At 45.2% G+C, this 21676-nt stretch overlaps 1 protein-coding gene across 4 annotated transcripts in view; it reads left to right on the forward strand.

Annotated features, from left to right (window-relative positions):
- The window catches only part of ATXN1 (ataxin 1), a 1146771-nt gene that overhangs the window by 876883 nt on the left and 248212 nt on the right, over positions 1-21676 (forward strand). For all 4 annotated transcript variants that reach the window (XM_086965153.1, XM_086965155.1, XM_086965154.1 and 1 more), the window contains one exon: positions 11215-11324. The gene's annotated coding sequence lies outside the window, so the exon portion shown is untranslated. The remainder of the gene's footprint in view (positions 1-11214; positions 11325-21676) is intronic.

Genomic DNA, 21676 nt, shown 5'->3' on the forward strand with positions numbered 1-21676 from the left:
ATGCAGTTCGGGGGTGCCATCTATGTCGACAAGGTCCTTCCCATGGGTTGTGCCATCTCCTGTGCCTTGTTTGAATTGTTTAGCTCTTTTCTGCAGTGGGTCATGGTGCGGGTGAGCGGGTGCCGCGAGGTCACTCACTACTTGGACGATTTCCTCTTCCTGGGCAGGGCGGGGTCGGGAGATTGTGGCAGGGCTCTGTCGCGTTTCCAGGCCTTGGCGGTGCAGTTCGGGGTGCCTCTTGCGCCTGAGAAGACGGCTGGTCCCAGCTGTTGCCTCACGTTCCTGGGGATCGAGTTGGACTCGGTTGCATGGTTGGCGCGTCTGCCGGCGGTTAAGGTGAAGGAGATTTTGGAGTGTCTGGAGTGGGCTGTGGGGGAGAGGCGGATCCCTTTGCGGGCGGTTCAGAGGCTGCTGGGTTTCCTTAACTTTGCTTGCCGGGTTGTGCGGGCGGGGCGCACGTTCTGTCGGCGGCTCGGCATGGCCATGTCGGGGGCAGTGCTTCCGCATCACCGGGTGAGGATCTCGCTGGGGGTGCGGTCGGATCTACGGACTTGGATCGCCTTTTTGCAGGAGTTTCATGGAGTGCCCTTGGAGTTTGATGAAGAGAGGACGGTGTGGCACTGCCAGATCTTTTCTGACGCGGCTGGGTCAGCGGGGTTTGGAGTCTTTTGGGATGGGCGGTGGTGCGCGGAGAGCTGGCCGGCCTCCTGGATGAAGCAGGGCAGGAGTATTGCTTTCCTCGAGTTCTTCCCTTTGCTGGTGGCTCTGGTGGTGTGGGGGGATGACTTTCGGGACAGGACAGTGCTTTTCCACGTAGACAACATGGCGGTTGTGGACCTCGTGAATAACCAGAGGGCGAGGGACCTGCGAGTGTTGAAGCTGTTGCGAAGGTTCATGCTGGCGTGTCTGCAATTGAATGTGGTGTTTCGGGCCAGGCATGTCCCTGGGGCGAATAATGACATTGCGGATGCTTTGTCTCGTTCGCAGTGGCAGCGGTTCCGACATCTGGCGCCGGGAGCGGACGCCTGCAAGACCGAGCTGCCGGCCGGCATCTGGGCCTTGGGGGAGTGAGGATGATTGGTCTGGTGGAGGGTTCGTTGGCACCGTCCACGAGGAGGACATATCGGTTGGCATGGTCTGAATTTAGTTCTTTTATGGGTTGGACGGTGGATGGTGTGGTGAGTGGGGAGTCGGAAGTGCTGGGTGGGGTGAGGGGCTATGTGCTCTCCTGCATGGATCGGGGCCTGACTGCTGCTACGATTTCTGGGAAGTTGGCTGGCATTTCCTTTTACTGTATTCTGTTTCTGGGTTTCGACCCCACCAAGGATGTGGTACTGGCTCGCATGTTGCGGGGGTGGGGCCGGGAGAGGGGTGTCGGGGGGAGACGCCTGCGGGAGGCGGTGACGTTTGACCTGTTGGTACGACTGGTGGGGGTGTTGCCTGAGTGTTGCTATGACGGGGCCGAGGTGGGCTTGTTTCGCCTGTGCATGGTGTGGATGTTTTTTGGGGCGTTCCGTGTGTCTGAGTTGCTGGGCACGAGGCGGGGGCCCGGGCGGTTGTACGAGGATGTGCGGGTGGATGCGGGACGTTTGGGGATTTGGCTGGGCCGCTCGAAGACTGATCAGATGGGCCGTGGTACGTGGGTGTGGCTGAACGAGTCTGGTGGGGCGGTTTGCCCGGTGCGAGAGTGGCGCTGCTTCTGCGGGGCGGGGGGCCCGCGGGGGGGTGAGATTTTCCAGCATGCTTCGGGTGCGAGGTTGTCGGCGGGCCAGCTGTTGGCGGTGTTGAGGATGGCTTTGGGTCGCCTGGGGATGAATGGTGCGGGGTTTGGTACTCATTCGTTCCGTATTGGGGCTGCCACTGCAGCGGCTCGTTTGGGTTGGTCCTGGGACCGGATCCGGAGTATTGGTCGTTGGAAGTCTCGCTGCTGCGAGCGGTATGTGAGGAAGTAGCTGGGGTCCCAGGCAGGTTGTTGGTTTGTGCTTTCTGTTTTGCCTGTTTCTAACATCTTTTTTCTTCGTAGGTTGCGTGGGTGGCCCGGGTGGTAAGACGGTGACGTGGATCGTTGGGCACTCCTTTGTGCACTGGGCATCCAAGTACGCTGACCAGCAGGTTTACGGACGTAACCTGGGGCTGAGAGGACAATTGCACGAGTTGAAATGGTGGGGGAAGAGCGGAATGCGATGGGGGGCACTACTGCCCTGGCTCGCGAAGATGGTCCCCCAAAGGGGGTGCCCGGATTTGTTGATCATCCATCTGGGCGAGAACGACCTGGTGCAGTTGTCTGGACTGGCTCTGTTGCAATTGATGCAGAGGGACTTGGATGTGCTTAAATCAAGGATGTCGGGGGCCTGCATTGCCTGGACGGAGCTGGTCCCCCGTAAAGTTTGGAGGGGGGCCATGAAACATGGGGCCATTGAGAAGGCCCGGAGAAAGTTGAATCGGGCAATGAGACTCTACTGTGTTGATAAGGGGGTGGAAGTCATCTCACATCCTGGACTTCGCCTGAAAGAGTCTTTAGCCTTTAGGGAGGACGGTGTGCATCTGTCTCGTCTGGGGAATGCGTGGTATATGATGGAGCTGAGGGATGTGGTGAGCAAGTTGTGGAACGAGTCGATCTGGTGTCGGAGGGAGTGACTTTGCGCGGACGGACGGACGGCCCCTTGGTGGGGGGGGGTGGGGCAGTGAACCGCCCTACAGGGGGTCCACTGGGTGGCAGGTTCCGAAGGGATAGGGGGTCAAGAGCGGGCATACCCATCCCTTGGGGGGGAGACTTGGTGCAGGACGGATCGAAGTTTGTTTGAAGTTGGCAATGGCTGGGGGCTGGAAGGGTGATTGACGGCAAGTGGAGGGTGTTTGGAGCCGCTAGGGCTCTGTATTGACATGAATGATTGAAACGATTGGGGGGGATGTATGAGTGGGGTGTTTCTGTTATTGTTTACTGTTCTATTGTTATGCGCAGTTCTGGTCTAATAAATGGCCTTTTACGCCTATAACTGCGTGGTCTGTTTATTGCGCGATGCCGGGCCCCGGGGAAAGCAGAGTCGCAGACTAGTCTTTCCCCGGGGTCTTTCGCGCAGGGGATAGTCCAGGCAGGGGAAGGGGAGGAGCTAGTGGGTGGGTACTTAAGCGCGGGGGAGGAAGGGATCTTCCTCTTTTCTGCGCCTGGCACCATCGGGAGGGAGCTCGAAAAGACCGCCCACCCACCCGGCAGTTAGAGGTGGTTCTTGGGCTGGCTTTGTTTGCGTTGCCAGTTTAGGCCAGAGCTGCGGTAGGCAGGTTCCGAAGGGATAGGGGGTCAAGAGCGGGCATACCCATCCCTTGGGGGGGAGACTTAGTGCAGGACGGATCGAAGTTTGTTTGAAGTTGGCAATGGCTGGGGGCTGGAAGGGTGATTGACGGCAAGTGGAGGGTGTTTGGAGCCGCTAGGGCTCTGTATTGACATGAATGATTGAAACGATTGGGGGGGATGTATGAGTGGGGTGTTTCTGTTATTGTTTACTGTTCTATTGTTATGCGCAGTTCTGGTCTAATAAATGGCCTTTTACGCCTATAACTGCGTGGTCTGTTTATTGCGCGAGTATCCCAAATCCCAAATACAGGGAACTCATAATTTGGCCAAAGTGTTGCCTATGAAGTGGACTCCCTAGGAAGAAACGCGACTGCAGGAGAATCCTCAGCACTTGGGAAATGTTCCTTGGGCCTGGGTCGATTCTGATCCCAGACTTCTGAGGGTGCATAGGCCCTCTGTGCTGTGTTGCGTAACAATGGTATGGCTCCTTTTGTAATAGCAGCGAGTGCAGAACTGCACAAATCAAAGTTTACTCATTTGTGCACATGGAGCACATTATGAGCAGAAATGAGCCATCTTGAGGGTATGTGGCCTGTTGTGTATCTAACAATGCCACTTGACAATACACATTGCACTTCCTGCACTAGTAAATGATTCCTTATTATACTCGCGATTGCTCAGGTATTTAAAAAATAGGTCCCCAAAACTGACAAGAGTAATACCCAGTTTACAGCCTCACAGTTTGCATTTTGCACCTAGGTGCTGGAAGTAGGGGTGCTGCAGCACCCCCAAAATAAACGTGGTGGTGTTCAGAGTGTAGAGTAAGATGTCTTTACATTTTGTTTTTATCATGTTACATTTGCTATGTATGCAAAGACAGAGGTCAAATGCCAAGCTATGTTTACTGACAAATTGCTGCTCTGGAGAGTGTTGTTTACTTTTCTTTCTCTAATTGCAACGTTAGATAAAGCAAACTATCTGACAATCTTGCTGGGACACATTGAGTGTGAAAGGAAAGGCTGTAAGATCTCAGTAATTTTCATAAATGTTATAACACAACTTGTAAACACCTGTAAATGAATTGTGCAAATATATTTCAAAACATATCAGCAGTTACGAATGCACAAATGAAATTCTGTAATTTTTTTGTAATTCTGAAGTTTGATAACAACAAATATTTAGTAGGATCAAATTAAAACCAGGACACTTTACATGGTGATGTGCAAATGATAATAATTTGCTGAAACACGATTTTCACAAATAATTTTTTGTGTGCTATATAGTTTTCTCAGTAAAACTGCAGATTTTGTTGCCATTTCAATGGAAAGAAGCATGTTTTATCAATAGAAATGCTCTACCACATCATGCTTTAGTAATATATTTGCAACAATAAGCTCTAAAATGCACCACTGGCTACACGCTACCACCATATCACTCTACTGCTGAACTGCTGTGACTCATTTGCGATACTTATTCTTTACATAACGCTTGAATTTTTCACAAGTTCTATGACCTTCGTGATGTAACATTGATGCCAGCACCCCCACTCTGAAAATTGTTCCAGCATCACTGCTTTTGCGATGATTTTGCGCAAGGAAACAACTCTCCTAATAGTCATGAGGCCTTTTCAGTGTGATTTTACCTTACTGATTACACTAATACCCTGCATTCTCATTGGGGTCAAATACTTTTTTTTAACCCTTTCCCTGCCGGGGTAATTCCCCCGCGGTGTGGGGGGGAACGCGGCACTGCGGTGCTCGTGACGAGACCAGCTCGTCATGAGTCACGGTGGAGTTGTGCTCATGACGAGCTGGTCTCGTCACATCCCCGCTCACTGATTAATTCGCCCGCACAGGCGGGGAATCAATCGCGCGTGGGTGGCGCGGAGCTGTTATGACGAGCCCAGCTCGTCAAGAGCATAGCTCCATTGTGACTCCTGATGAACTGGGCTCGTCATGAGCACCGAAGAGGTTAAAACAATGCGCATGAAAAAAGCCACATTAAACCAGATATGCAGCTGCTTTTCTTCTTGTGAGTCACAACCTCTTCCTAAACTCAACAATGGTAATAAATAGCTTATAGCACACCTGCATATTTATTATATTTTTCAATTATTCAGCTCAATAAGGCTGAGACATTGCTGTGGTCTGTGTCAGAAGTGTGAATCATTTGCCTATTATGAATGTGTACATCAAGGAGCTTTGAGACTGGTGAAGCGACATACAGGCATATGTTAGGAAAAGTGCCATTTTATCTCCACTGCATTTGACATGTTAAGATGCCTGACGTGCTGCCCAATGCTAGATTGTCACTCTGAATTAGGATGCAGGAATTGTGCATGCCTATTTTGTTTTACGGTACTGGCTTGGAAAAAAATATATTTTAGAAAAAGTTTGGAACAAATCTGTGGTAACAAGTACGAAAGTACCATGTCTCAATGTTTGATGTGTCACCGAAAAGAAGTGACTTGCGAGAATGGTGCTTTGACTGCAATTCACAGAAACTGCTTAGTGTTTTGAATGACAGATGAAATCTAGGCAACCTAAAAGCATGTTTTCAACATAGGTATTATACGCAAAAAAATATTACTTTTGCAATATTGTGAAATTTCCTCAACCTCTTCATTTGTTTTTGTGTGGGATATTTTACTTCCCTTAGCTGCATGACCCTCTTTTGTCAACTAATGTTCCCTATTGTGTGAGTGCATTTTGAAAGGAAATATTGGCTTCCTTGGTCAAGTGTCATGTAGGTCAACAAAACCTCTTGCGGTTTAGCGATGGTGTTGCGTCCTGAGTTTGAGTAAAAAGCAGCGGCGTAGCGGGGGGATGGGGGGGCAGTCGGCCAAGGGGGCACGAGTTTTGGGGGAAGCAGCCTCCATCCCCCCTTGCGCTCTGATATGCGTCTGCCACGGGGCGGCAAACACAGGGATCGCCCAGGTGGCCAAAGGTCTAGCTACGCCACTGGTAAAAAGGTAGAACTCCTAAGGATGACCGGCTTTAGAGCACCTTATAACAGGTGGCCCACTGAGCTGCCAAATACAAGCATCAGTTCATCGTCTGCAATCACTGGGCAGTGTAGTGGACACCAGGATGAACAAAGAGACTCAATTTAAGAGGTTTACCTAACCCGATAATTTCACAATAGTAGTGCAGGCTTCATGTTAGGGTTCATCTACACCATGTATGCTCTGTCAGTGAAAGCTATTGTAATTTTTTTTAAAGCTTGAAAACTGTCTTAGAGCCTGCGCATCACTTGCTGATGCTTACCATTGGTTGGTTTCCGTTTCACTTTTGTTTCCTTGCTTCTTACTGGTCTTGCCTCCTGCTTTCTGCCAGCTGCTCACTCCTGCTGTCTTTGGGTTTATGTCCATTCCTGGAACATGGACCATGTACAGCTTCCTGTTGTAGCCAGTGTCCTTTCACTGGCTGTGTGCTTCTCCAGATACTTCATTTTTGTTTTCTTTTTGCTGTGCACTCGTATAGAGTGCATGGCACTGTACAGTCACCCCAACCCCTGTCTGTTTTCCTCGCCAGCTGCCAACCATTTGTGCACTACCACCCCTTGCTGTCCATTTCCCCCCACTGCCCCCATCTGTTGTGCTCCAAATCCCCTGCTGTCAGTTTTGTTTCCACCCGCCCTCCTCTTCCGCCACTCCCAGCACTGTTTTGAAACCTATTGCTTTTGCCAATGCTGGTTGTCTCACTTGGACATGGAGAAGCCGTGACTGGTAAAAGCTAACAGCTAGATTAATCAACGAAAAATGGGCTCGCAAAGCGCCAGATTCTGAGAATCTGGCCCTTTGCAAGCGCAATTTTTGCATTTGGGATTCATCATCCCAAATGCAAAAATAGCTAATTGCGAAATCGCTAAATTGCGAGGAATTGCATTTAAGGAATCTCAATTTGAGATTCCTTAAATGCAATTTATTAACCATTTCTAAATTGCGAATTCGCTATTTTTGGCCGCTATTTACCGCAAAGTCAGACTTCGTGGTAAATAGCGAATACTTAGAAAAATGCACTTTAGTGCAATTTTCTAAGTTGGATGTTACACACACACATGTCCTTTGGACATGTGTGTGCGCAACATCAGTCTACATTGACATTTCAGGGGTGCGACAGGGTGTCCTTTGAACACCCTTGGCACCCTTGAAATCGCATCCTTATTTGCAATTCGCAAATTGCTAATCGCAAATAAGGAATACTCCCCATTCATTCCTATGGGCCTTAGGCCCATAGGAATGAATGGGGAGTTATTCCTTATTTGCGATTAGCAATTTGCAAATGGCAAATAAGGAGGCTGTAGGAATCGCAATTTATTTTGAGCTTTCTACATGATTCCCGATTTGCAAGTCCTTAATAGCGATTCCTTAATAATCGCTATTAAGGACTCGCAAATCGGGACATTGATGAATCTAGCTGTTAGTTCCCAAACCTCTTAGGCCGCATTACAAATGTGTTGGAAATTCAGCTGGTAACACTGCCCTCCCCGGAATTACCAATACTGGCAGTACCCGTAACCCCAGCAGTTACTGATATGGGGTACGGGCAACTCTGTTGAGTGTGGAGATGCAAGCCAATTACAACTTGCACCCTTAAGGTTCCCTTAGTTATGAAAAATGACTGGGGTAATGGGTAATTCTGCATCTAATTCTCCAACCTCTCACCTCGCCCCATCCTGTTTTTAGCCCGGATATTTCACTTGCATGGGGCCCATTAGCATGCAGGGATCAACAGATATGCACATAAAACGTGTGATCGTTGCTGTAGCTCATGGATGCCCGGTCATTAATTAATATTGGTGGTTGAGCTTTTAAAACTGCACTTCTGAGAAGTGTGGCAAAAGTAATTATTTTAGCAGTTGCAAGGAGTTTCTTTTTATTTTAGAACTCTGTTTTTTTTTTAATATACTTTTCCTCTGTCATTTTTTAAAACTGCGACTTTTTTCTGAACTGACTACCTTCAGAAGTCAAATGCATTCCTGATTGTTTTTATTTGGGGTAGAAAATAAAAGCCAACTTTTTAGTTTCACATTTGACTTAATTGCTTTTCTTAGTGATTGCTATGCATATATTTTATTTATCCAATAAAGTGTATTTGTTTGTGTATGTTACGCTGTTTTTGCACCAGGTTCAGATGTCTCTGAACTTGTTTGTGCTAAGATGTATGCTAACGAAAAGCCCTATTTCAAAACGTAAATAATGTTGTTCTTAACAGCACCAAGTCTCAGAAGTTCCACTCTGTGCTGTGTTATTTCAGCACTGGCCAAACTGTGACAGTTGCACACTTCTCTGTTTGAACAGAGATAGCTTCACTGTGGAGCTGAAAGAGATTGGCACGTGCAAACTTATGTCAACACTACATGTCTGTTAAGGGTTAATTATTACTGAGTGACAACGCCTTGCCTGTATTGACTTGTTGCAATCTATACTGCATTGAAGGTGCATTTGCATTTTTAATTGCAGAATTTTCTTCTTTTGTGCCACATTTAAGGGTAAGAATATTTAGGGGCAGCCACAGTGAAGCTACAGACTAGGGGCCCTATTTAGAGCTTACAGATACAGGACTTACAACCGGACAGACGCCCCACCTAAAGTGAGCAACTTAGGTCAATGAATTATATTTTATTGTATGATTAATTAAAATCTTTACCATATAAAAAAACTTTGCAGTATTTAATTAATAAAACACTAATACATCAAATCAGGAGACCACAATCAAGATATAGGTGAACATGTGCCAAAGGGCTCATTAAAAAATGAAGTACTTAGGTGCAAGGTTAAAATCTGTGGCCAAAAGAGAAAGAAAGAGCATAGCAGCATTGAGTTAAGTGCAAACAGAAACATAAAGTGCTTAGTCACGAGTGGGGTTCTGGCTATGGAAGCCCACTACTCACAAGACTGTGCTGATGTACTTGGCTGCTATGGTACATGCATAAAGGAGTAGGCCGCCATGTTTAGCAGCATAGAAACTTCTGCATAGCGAGGAAATAAAGTGCTCGAAATGCTTATAATATGAGTGCATTGATGTATATGGCACTCTAAATATGGTCTACAGGCCTCTCGCCACTTTTTTGGTGGACATCCTGCATCCCCCGAACTCTTAAGTTCTACGGTAAGTAAGATAAGAGATAGACTCAATAGCCTTGGTGGTCTTTTTGCGATCGCTTTCAATTTGTCTGTGCCGTCAGTGCCTCACCACTCATCAAATGAGTACTGATGCCAGGCTGGAGGAAGGGAGTGCAGCAGCAGGCAGGCATAGATCATGCATAACCTCACATTGTTGTGACACGTAGTCGGGTTTCAGTTTTTTTGAGTACAAAAAACTATGGGGAGATTATTTGCTCTCAGCTGATCTAAGAACCGGCAGCAGACCAATCGGTCAACATGGGCCTTAGGCGAGCTAAAGTTGGCTCCAGTAGACAGAAATATTGTTGTTCTTTGGCAAAACTCTGCTGCCTATAATCGAGAGAACTCGAGTCACTTAAAATAAATGAACAATTCATTATCCACTCATCAATGCCAGCTCCATGCAGTTCATGATTGCACTGAGCAGCTTTTTCCCCAACCCTGCTATGTCTGACATCATCAGTGGATGTCATCAGGCGCAGGCCATCTGCCTGGCAAATAGGGTCACTGGTGGTGGTGGGGGGGGGGGGGGGGGGGGATCGGTGCTGTTTTTCCTCAAACAACTTTAGAGCTGCTTCTGGGTTTTCAGGGTGCTAAGACCCGAGGAGGTCGAGAGTGGTCAGGGGATGTTTTAAGCCGCTTTTTATGCTGTCACGCTGAGCAAATTCCCTTCGAAGCAGAGATCAGCACTGAAATAGAAATTGGTGTGCTTAGTGGTAGAGGGAAGGTGAGGGATGATTGTGGGAAGTCAACTATGTCTTAGTCCTTGGGGGGTGACGAGCAGAAACAGCTCCCATGGCCAGTTGGGCATGTAGTATGTGCGTGTATGTGATGAGGACTCTTCTTCAGGTAAAGCTGTAGCTCTAGTATTCAGTTTTGGAAGTCAACACAAAATGATATGCAAATACTGAGATTGAAAGCCACATCCTGCGGACATTCTTTAAAATTGTTCAGAAAAGCTTGATTCATAAAGGAGATGAAAATAAATGCAGAACAAAGAGCTCAGGAAATTCCGTGTGCTCTAAACCAGACAGCGGGGGGGGGGGGGGTCCAAGGGGAAGATGTATAAAAGGGAGAGTGAAATGTAGGGAATAAACGATACACTGCCTAATTTGTGACAGTGGCTGCAGGTAGCAGAAACCAACACTCACTTTTGTTGACCAGGACTGATTTTTCATTATTAGACTTTGTCCCTAAGCATGAAGGAAAAAGCTAGAAAAGGGATAAAGTATTCATTAAAAAAAGCAGCAGGAGTGAGACAGAGAAAGGAAGTGTGTGGTATTGTAAGAGATAGGTCTGAGGTGGAATCAAGCTTATGCAGCCTCCGCGTTTGGTGACTCTGGCATCTTGTAGCACTGGGGAGGGACACCTTAGAAAGTATTTGGATCCCAACAATGGCATTTATTTTATTTTTTTTACAAATTACACACTGAAGGGACATAACTAGTTAGATGAAGGTGGACAACAAATTGAGACAGTTATTGAGTAATAGGAAAATTTCACAGACTTCCAATAAGAATTAAACGAGAAGTGGAAGAAAGCATAATGCCTGTATAGAATTGTAAGAGAGAACTTGCTTGCACGACGTAGATCATGGGGTGCAGCAAACCCACAGGAATGAAAGGAAACCAGGAAATGTGATGCCCCTTCTGTCCCCAAACTCACCTGTCATGAAACTTCTTGTTTAAGAAAGTCCCCTCCACTGAGAGTTGGCAGATTGACACAGACTGCGGGGTGGGTAGCCCTGGAAGTGCTCTGCTAACAAACTTAGTCTTGTGTTTTGTTTTTTCTTTAGCACCCGGAAGACACAAGGGAAGGGAAGTCACAGCATGGATGCAAACACAAGACCGAATGCAGTGAACCAGTAACTATAAGTGAATCCCCCGGTGAACCTGGAGCGGACAGGTAGTGAAACTCAATTTCCATTCATTATTTCCAATCATTGTACTGTTAAAGTGAGCTCCTGGGGACGGTCAACAAAGTGCTATCTTTGAGTTCACCTCTCAGTTTGCCACTGGATTGTGCTGGACTTGCGTTAACCCGGCATGGGATGGCTTGCCTTCAGTACTGGACACATTTATCTAGTACCGAGAAGAGCTGTCCCGTGCTGCGTGATCTCCAAACCACAATTCTTTGCAACGCCCTAATACCTGTGCCCAAATTATCTACCCCACTTTGAGATATCTTTTCTTCCTTTGGTGTCATCTCCGCTGACCACGCGGCTTCCATTTTCCAATGACCTCTAACGCATTTCTGTGCAATCGTACATTTACTAATATTTTTAAATCACTTGGAAAATTCAGTAGTAGAGAGTGTTGGTTGGTCTTCAAATTGCATTGCTCATGCATTACTTTGTACCTTGTCTGATTGTCTTCATGTTCTTTATTCATCCTATACAGAGGTCTGATGCCCGGTTAAGGTCTGGTTTAGCTCTATGCAACAATGTTCAAGAAGTGGTTTATTTTCCGAGCGCAGTGTACTGTGCTGCTGATCACGTGATGTCTACTGTGCCATGTGCTGCGGGCTTTCTTCTGGGTAGATTAGGCGCAGGGGCACCTTGATTGCGTATTATAGAGCGGGCTTCCTGTTTTAAAAAAATATATATATGTATATTTGCATCTGTATTTATTCATATTTGTTTTTTGCACATTGGATTCGGTTATCCTATTTATTTTAGTTTTTTTGAAAAAACATAACCTGCAACAATTGTATTTCCATATCTATTTAACAATTGCACTTGCGCAGCAGTTTAACCTTCACTGGGGTGCGTTGTCCATTAGTATTTTATTATTTATATTTTCTTTGTTATCCAGACTTAAAAATAAAAACACATAGAGCAATAGGTTGCGACTTTCTGGCTGTGTTTATCGGTAAAAATCAGTAAGAACAGAAAGGTGGGAGCCTTAATGATAGAATTGTGAGGGAAACCAGCTCACGTCCACGTTACGCATCTTTTTCCATTTAAGGTGGGCATGGTGCGTGTTTTGAGTGCCTTTCTTGGATTTTCATTGTTCCTACGCATTCCCACCCATAATGTTTTGATTTGTGCTCCTTGTATAGTTGGGAGAGTGGTTTCTCAGAATGATGAGACACAGGTGTGGAGGTGGGAACATGTAGCACATCTTCCATGTTAAGATGCTTCTGTGTCAATTTAGTGAGCACACAAGATAAACTGAAATATAATCAAAGAACTGAGCTATATGATAAGGAATGTAGAATAACCATCAGAGGGAATGCATTTGCTGGTAGGTCAGTGGAGGTGGGGATGTTAAAAGTAATGACTGTTCTGCTGTCCCACCGGGCCGCTCATGGTGAGGCAAAATATGGTGGTTAAGGATTTGGAGAGTAAGGAAGAGTCCTTGCCTGTTCTGTTGAGTGAAGTGCTAGAGCATTGATCGGGGAATCATGAAAGACAAAAGTGTTGCAGATTATCGTCTTCAATTATCGTTTTTGCATCAGTCAAGATAAAGGTAAATGAAAGGGGAAGAAAGGAAAGTCCACTTTCAATCAGTAGAACAAAATCACATAAAAAGTGAGGAAATTGAGGGATTCCATGCACTTCAGGTACCATTTCTGTTTTGAATGAGGAAACAGAAGAGAGATTTACCGTGAAGAGCCGGCACCATCTGGACAAAGTCTGTGCCGACACCCAGTGCCAGAATCAACACACGCCTGGTGTTAAGGATCAGATGTACTTCTGCCTTGTGAACGACATTGCCAATGACCTTGGGACTCCTTTCTGTTGATTTCAATCTCAATTTCCCATTCCATTGAATTTTACAGGTCCCAACCAGGATAAGGCTGTCTCTGAACTCATGGCTGCGTGCAGGAAAGCGCTGCATTATTCATGGCACTATGGTTGCAGCTCACAATTCCACCTCCCACACACTAATGAAAAGATGAGACCTGTTTCCGAAGCTCTTCCCCGGTGATTGTGTTTTCAGTTCGAGTAGCTATTGCCACTTAATCTGAATGGTCTAGAGAAGCGACATGCGGGTGGGGTAATCGGCAACTGGCTCAGTGTTGGATTCAGTCAGTCGCGTCAACCATAGACATGTTGATCTGTGGGGCAACAGAAAAACATGGGTTTTTATGGAAGAAGCACAAAATCAGGGAGACTCAGAGGAGTCAATTCCTTCATCCTATTATGTCTATTGCTAAGAGAATACCACCCACTGGATTTAGCACATCCTCCAAAAGTGAGAGGGGGTGTATAGTAAATTTATGCTGCCCTATGTATGCTTACCTTTGATGATATATTGGTATTCAGGAGGAATAATTTGCTTTTATTTAAAAAAAAATACTTGTTTTTACAAAGCTCTTTATACTGCACTTCTGCCATTTCTAAGAGCTCTAAAAAAGAGATGTCTCTAGTATCCAATGTAATGGTTCTCAATGTGGAGACCTCGGAATGATGGAAGGCTGAGTGGGCCGTGCCGGGATTTACATGCATTGACTGCACATCTCTGCATATTTATGTAGCAAATGGTTTATTTAGCTCAGGGCTCCATCTTGCCAGCATAGATGGACTTGAGAAAAGTAACAAAGGAGTTCTTACATGGGAAAACTGACATAGAGCTAGAATGCTGACACCAGACACTGACACAGGGATAAACAACACCACAAACATAGGACTACGGCTGGCACTGAAAGAACCACAGAGACAGGGATATGGGCATCAACACAATCAATACCATAGCCGCCAGCAAATTGCAACAGCCGGTACTAGGTGTTACCATTGGTATATATTAGGCGATGCAAAGGCCACCAAACCCTTGTTCTTGTAAGATTGAAAACTGCATTTCAGTTATCTTCATCTCAAAGAAATGTACCAGCACAGACTGTAGTATAATAGTAAATCTCTCAGCCTGTAGAAAAGCAGCCGAGTGTTTTTAAGATTAGCTCAGACAGTGCATATTATACAGAGCAGACAGGCAGTGGGGTAATGGGTCAGTTCCTTCCAGTTATTTGCTATGCTGAAATTGGCACTTGCTTTTGTTTTAATGGGGGCCATACCCCACAAGCATTTACTACTGGCTGCGGGTTTGCTTGGGTTCTACTCTATGATACCCACTGAGCTCACTAAGAGGTAGATGCATCAAGCATTTTTGCGAGCGCAAACGGTGCGAATCGCAAAATTCGTCCGTTTGCACCCGCAAAAATGGCATTTGAGATGCATCAAGGGTTCATGCACTCGCAATTTAAGAATTTGCAAATAATTGCGAGTTCTCAAATTGCGATTGCGTTTAAGGAACCGCAATTTGCGATTCCTTAAATGCAATGCATGAACCATTCCAAGATTGCGAATTCGCAATCTGTGGCCGCTATTTACCGCAAAGTCAAACTACGTGGTAAATAGCAAAAAAATAGAAATATGCACTTTAGTGCATTTTTCTAAGTTGTATGTAACACACACACACACATGTCCTTGGGACATGTGAGTGCGCAACACCAGTGAACATTACCATTTCAGGGGTGCAACAGGGTGTCCTTTGGGCACCCTGGTACCCTTGAAATTGCGGCACTTTTGCGATTCGCTAATTGTGAATCGCAAATAAGGAATGACTACCCGTTCATTCCTATGGGCCCATAGGAATGAATGGAAAGCATTCCTTATTTGCGATTAGCAATTAGCGAATCGCAAATAAGGAATCAGTAGAAATCGCAAATAATATTGCGATTCCTACATGCATCCATTTTGCGAGTCTTTAATAGCGATTCCTTAAAATTCGCTATTAAGGACTCGTAAAACATAACTTTGATGCATCTGGGGGTAAGTCTTGACTAGCATGCTCTATAATCATGTGTGTGTGTGTGCGCCCTATTAATAAAGATACTTTTAAAATTTTGTGTACATTTACTATTTATTGGTATTCACAAACTATGCATTTAATTTTACAAATAATAATTTTACGACTGTAGACTTCACACTGATTGTAGAATCTCCACACAAAAAAAGATAGACTTGTCTTATCTTTTTATGTGTGAAGTTTTCCGCCTGACTGTGGAGTTACCGTTAATTGTAAAATTACTATTAGGAAAATTAAACTCGAAATTTGTGAATCCCCCAAAAAAAAGCAACTTTACAAAAATGTGTAAGTTTACCTTTGTGAATCAGGCCCACTGAGAAAGAGGAAAAAGAGATTGTAAATAGGCAGTGGGATTAAAATTGGTATTATGTTTGGCAATATAGGCCCGAGAGTTTGCTAGAGTGTGTGTCATTTACTCTTGAGATGCTTCTGTCGTAAAACTCAAATACCAGGAGCAATCCGGGCTGACTATTGAAACTCAAGAGGAGTACAGTAGCAAAATCTTTGGGTACCCATTATTGCGTCCTTGTACGCTAGCATGTCATTCTTTCTGTATTTACGTGCTTGCGTCTCCTGCCACCTGCTGGATAATCCCGGAACACTGCTAAAAAACTGTCACATTATCGACCTCTTGACGTCATTAGAAGTGGGTACATGAAAAGACCTATAATTCCATTATGCGGAAACCCGTCCGTTCAAATATCACCTTCACGGTACAAAATGTCACACCGTTCACTCGAGTGAGAATTTCCCACATAAGGGGACGCAGGCAAGTCACAGACCCCCGTTGTAAGTATAAAACGAGCGTTTAGGTTAAGGTGTCTGCTTGCAGATGGCCTTTGCTGAGATAGCGCTGTGGTGTAACTAAATGTTGCGCCCTCTTCAGCACTTTTCTTAGGTTGTAAGTAGTACGGAGACTGCTGGGGAGTGCGCCAGCGCCCTCTGCTGGTCGGCTCCCCGAGCCTGAGCACAGCTCGCACATGCTGAAGGTCGGCCTGCCTGCTCCAATACACTTGGCTTCACTTTGAAGTTGATGGTGTAAACGAGGGAAACTTCAATTAGGAACTGAGCCGATTTTGGAGATGGGGAACCGGGCGTCGGCTCAGCATCCTGTGATTCTGGACAAATCACTTAATCTCCCTGCGCCTACCAAAACATGAATATGTCCTTGTGTAAGGTAACCGATGTTCATGCAAAGCACTCCAATACCTTCGGGTCGAGTTCGTGCTATATATTTCTGCAAAAAAAAAAAAATCACACAAAAAAAACAGGCGGGGAGGCCGCTCCACCGTAGCCAGATGCCGGTTTGGGCGCGCGTGCCATTGCTAAAGCTTTGGCAAGAAGGACTTGGCCTCATGTGCCCAATTACAATTTCTTATTTTTGTTTGTTTAGATAAGTAATATTGCAATTTCCAAGCTCCAGGGTCAGACTGGGAAGCAAAAGCAGCTCTTGCAAGCTTTGTCATACCAGCCCCCCCCCCCCTTCACCCATTAAATTTGCATAGTTATAGAGCGAAGTGAAGCGAGACCCCGACCACTACATGGCATGTTTGAGAGGTTCGTCACTTTTTTCAATTGGGAAAAAGAATGTATTTTGCAACACACATTTTTTGCATCATTTTCTCCCGCAGTACTCCTTTCTTCTGCCTGCTCATTTTTGTCTTGATCCCTCACCTCCTTTTCTCCAACTACGACATCTCAGTGAGTATCCCCCTGGCCCCTCCTTTCCCATACGCCCTTCTTCTTACTTTTGCTGTCCTTCTACCTTCCTTGTTATAACCTTAATCTTTCTTCTCTCTTTTTCTCTCTTCTCGTCTCCTTTTCATTGCTCGCCTCACTGCCTTTCCTGAGTTATTCTCTCTCCGCATTTACTTTTTTTTAACTTGGCTCCTTCTCCTTCCTTTTTTACTGCTTTTTTCTTGCTACCTTCCCTCTCTACTTTCTCCCGTCTGCTCTTTATATATATATAGCACCTTCCTCACCCTTCCTCCTCTCTGTCTCCCATCTGCCCGTTTCTGTTCTCTCCTCTGTTGTAACCCCCTTTACTCTGAACACAGGTGACTGGTAATGATTTGCACGTGTGAGCGGAGCACAGATGTTTTTCTAACAGAAGTAGAAGATCCCAGGGCCGGACTGGCTACCGGGCATTTTGGCATTCTGCAGAGCTGGGGGCTGATTTTGTTGATGGGGTCGAAATTCGTTTTGCATTGTTGATTTCGAAGCACACGCAGGTCTCCATCTACAAAATTAGCCCCCACCGCTGTGACATCAGCCCCCAGCTCTGCAGAATGCCAAAATGCCTGGTAGCCAGTCCGGCCCTGGATGATCCGAAAGAAAGAAACAGTTCTTAGGTGCAGATGAAGAATGTGAATGATCAGTTAAAGAGAGCTGATTCCAAGCCAGAGTCACACCAGAACAGTACCAATCTAATCTGTCTTTGAGCGAGTCGTCTAGAAGGACGATGCCCTCCCTCAGCCCTGTTATATTCCCGCTCCTTAGCTCAGCAAGCAATTCTGTGTCATGGCTATGCTGAGTAAGAACCACAGTTTTGGGCCCCATTAGTTGTAATTGATTTTTAGGATGTATGAGGATACAGCACATTGCGTTGCAATGCATGCCTTTACCACACATGCGTTACAACACAAAAGCCATTACCGTGCATAACCTTTGCGACACATTTTTTTACAACAAATATGCCTTTACCACTCATGCCTTTACAACACATTTCATTGTAAAAGCATGAATGTTAAAGGCATATGCGTGGTAAAGGTTTTCCTGAGCCCTAAAAGCAGACCCCTGCGTGTCCCCCACCTTCCTGCCACTCAGCCCTTTTAAAAAATACCCCTCCCCTGACCCCCAAAAGCAGATCCCTGCACAAATTTCCCCCGGCCCTCATGCCTTTTCAAAAATACGCCCCCAGCCCAAAGCCCTAAAACCATAGCCCCCACCCCAGGCCCATTCCCCCTCATGTTTCCACGACTACAAAGTAGCTCTTCTGAGGCGTAGTAAACATCGTAAAGAGGAAGTGGAAGGGTCAGTTTCCTCTAATGACAACAATAGCCTTCACCAACCTTACCAAGCGTATGGCCTAACACCAACAACAAGAACAAAAAATATTCCCTTTTTGTTAGAAAGCTGTTTTTGGTTTTTTTTCTTGAAAAGTTTTTCAAAAATGTTCTATAGGTGGGCTATGGTTCTAATGGGGGCATTTATAAGATGCCCCTATGATATACAGCACAGGTAAGTGTAGCCTAATCGGATAAAGGTATGTTAATGGATTCGCTCTGTCTACCAACCTTCCATTAAAGAACTACTGATTCAAATGCATAAAGGGTGAACACAAAGCAATTGATGTCAACACTCATCAATAAGACAAATCATTTTATGTATTTAAAAAATGACAATGTCTTTATATCATTTGTTTCTAACTAATCAGAAAGATATATAAAATATGAACAATACATTAAAAACATATAAAAGTCACAAAAAGATTCTCTCTGTCTACAAAATCACGGTAGTCATGCTGCGGTTATGTAATTGTAGTTCAAATGATGAACACAATAAGGCAATATTATTGCACTAAGAAGTTAGCAATTTCATTATTTCAAAAACATCTGATACTTAAACAGGAAACAATATCATGAAAATTTCATAAAATTGTTCATACAACAACCAGCAAGCTTGGTCAGAACTTGGCTGATTTAAACAGTGTTGACACTAAAAACTATCAATCCATTGTGACTAAATGAGTTTATAGTGTACAGTGACTAGTAGGAATATGACTTGTTATTTCTCATGCCATTACTACGTGTTTTTTTCTTAGCAATAACCATTACTACGCACGTTTTTAGCGCGCATACCATTACATTGAAAGTGTTAATGTATGTGAACTAAAAACTTGCCTAGTAAAAAAACAACAACACTACATACAAATACACTACACTACACATCCAAAAGTTAAAAACACTACAAAAACACTCAAAAAGTACACTACCCTACACTACTAAAACACTACTACACTACCCTAAATCACAAACCCTGCACAACACTGACCCTAGACCCAGTGCTGTCCCTACTCCCAAACACTATCCAGCACGACCCCCAACAATACCCTAGACCCTAAAGCACTACCCTACACTACACAAACTCCACAACACTACCCTAAACCCTAAAACACTACCCCCAGCACAACCCTGCCCCTAGCCACAGTCCTGTCCCTATTCCCATACACTACCCTGCACGACCCCCGACACTACCCTAAGTCCTAAAACACTACCCTACACAACACTAACTCCTGAACTCTACCCTAAAACACTACCCTCAGTACGACACTGCCTCTAGGCCTAGTCCTGTCCCTACTCCCAAACACTACCCTGCACGACACCCCAACACTACCCTAAACCCTAAAACAGTACCCTACACTATACTAACATCAGAACACTACCCTAAACTCTAAAACACTACCCCCAGCATGACCCTGCCCCTACCCCAGTCCTGACCCGACTGCCAAACACTACCCTGCACGACCCCAACACTACTCTACACAAACACAAGTACACTACCCTGCACGACCCCTGACACTACTCTACACTACACAAACACAAGTACACAACCCTACACAGCCCCTACACGACTCTACACAGCCTCTCTTACCTCTCTCTCCTCGTGGTTCCTCTCTTCACCTCCATGCTTGGTTCCAATCTTCTCCCGCTTCTTCCGTTGTGGGCAGGCAGAATAAGGAGTCCCGAGGGCAGGCGCTGAGATGAACATGACCAACACCCAGCCGGAAAAGCAGCAGCAGACCCTCTTCCTGAAAGTGGACGCCCCCTCACCGACTACGCATGCGTTGTAACAACGCATACGATGTAACAACTTGCATACTAAAGGCTACGCGCTGTTACATCGCATGCGTTGTAACTTTTGCCTAGTAATGGTACGCGGACTACTGTCCACGTACTAATGGGTGCTAATGGACTAGCATACAATATCACTTTATGTTCACTCATTTGTGCTTCATCCTAACTGGGAGGGAGAGCCCTTAACTTGAATGTATGTTTGTCCAAAAGATGTGATGATGTGAATTCTATTGTCAAAATAAGGGTACATATATTCCTGAAGCGATCCTATGTAAAATTAGAAAGTGAAGAAAAGGAAAATCTTACCAGATGGTGCCTAATCTTATGCTATGAGGGCATTACTATTATAAAAGATACTCAGAAAAATAAAAGGGTAAAAAGATACACCACGTCTTAACTAAAGATTTCTATTCCATTTCTAAATGTATAAAGTCAGATATCGGGAATCCAAACAGTCTGCCACATCGTCTACTAAAGGGTAAGTCTCTAGAGTTTATTCTTACCACTAGTACCACACATATACCTTTAACATACATACCTTTACAACGTAATTCGTTGCAAAGGTATGTGTGTTAAAGGTATATGTGTTGTAAAAACAATGCATGGTAAAGGGTATTTGTGGTAATGGAAAATCGTTCTCTAATCATTTGTTTTGAATTTGTAGTAAATTGCAACCTCTGCTACAACCTGTTACTTGAATGCGCTTTGTATAGTATGGGGGATGTCTCAATAAAATGGCGCAGTGTGGTGTTACTCCAAAATTGCAAACGCCGCGCTCCAACATTTTTTAAATGCTAATATTAACAAAAATATAAATTTCCCCTAGTGCTGGCGCTAAACATGCTTCCTAGTGCCTGCATTGCAGGGGTTATTGCTTATGTGCAGAAAGGAACACCTTCCTGCAGACAAACAATCTTTAAAGGCCATTTTCACTTTCTAGGTGTGCTACAGAATGCAACACACATAGAAAGAGCAAAATACGAGGAGAAATTAATGATTTCTCCTCCTATCACCATCCTAAGACCAGATATTCCCAGGTCTTAGTTTTTGGCACCACCCCATCCTTGTAAATATGGGGCAGCGTCAAAAAGTAATGGTTGTTGCGGCGGAACGCCCACTGCAACACTGCCATTGCCCACCCTTTTGCCGCAGCATGGGCATATTTGCAAGGTGGCGTTAAGCCATGTTAAGTGGCTTAACGCCACTTTTTAAATATGAGGTTGAGATCAACACCACCGGTGTGTCAGAAAAAGTGACGCTCTGGTGGCGTTAGGGGCTTGTAAATAGGCTCTATGTGTCCATTCCAAGTTACATCATTACAGGAAGGGAGAGGGGACATTCCCGGAGAGCAGGCTGTTGCCGTGTTTTGGAAAGAAAAGTGTTGTTTTCAAGTTAAAGGGAGCTGATAGTGTTACTATATGATTACAGATGTCGTCTGCCTCCATCTACCACCGTAACTACCGGCATGGCTTCATACAATGTGGTTGATATACCTAAAGCCCCGGAGGGGGGCTACTCTACCTGGCTGATGTGTTTCACCCCCAAACAAAATATTAATGGCCCGCTCCCTGACCCAGAAAACAAAATAGCT

This window comes from Lissotriton vulgaris, chromosome 4_1 (genome assembly GCF_964263255.1).
Source record: "Lissotriton vulgaris chromosome 4_1, aLisVul1.2, whole genome shotgun sequence".
NCBI lineage: Eukaryota > Metazoa > Chordata > Amphibia > Caudata > Salamandridae > Lissotriton > Lissotriton vulgaris.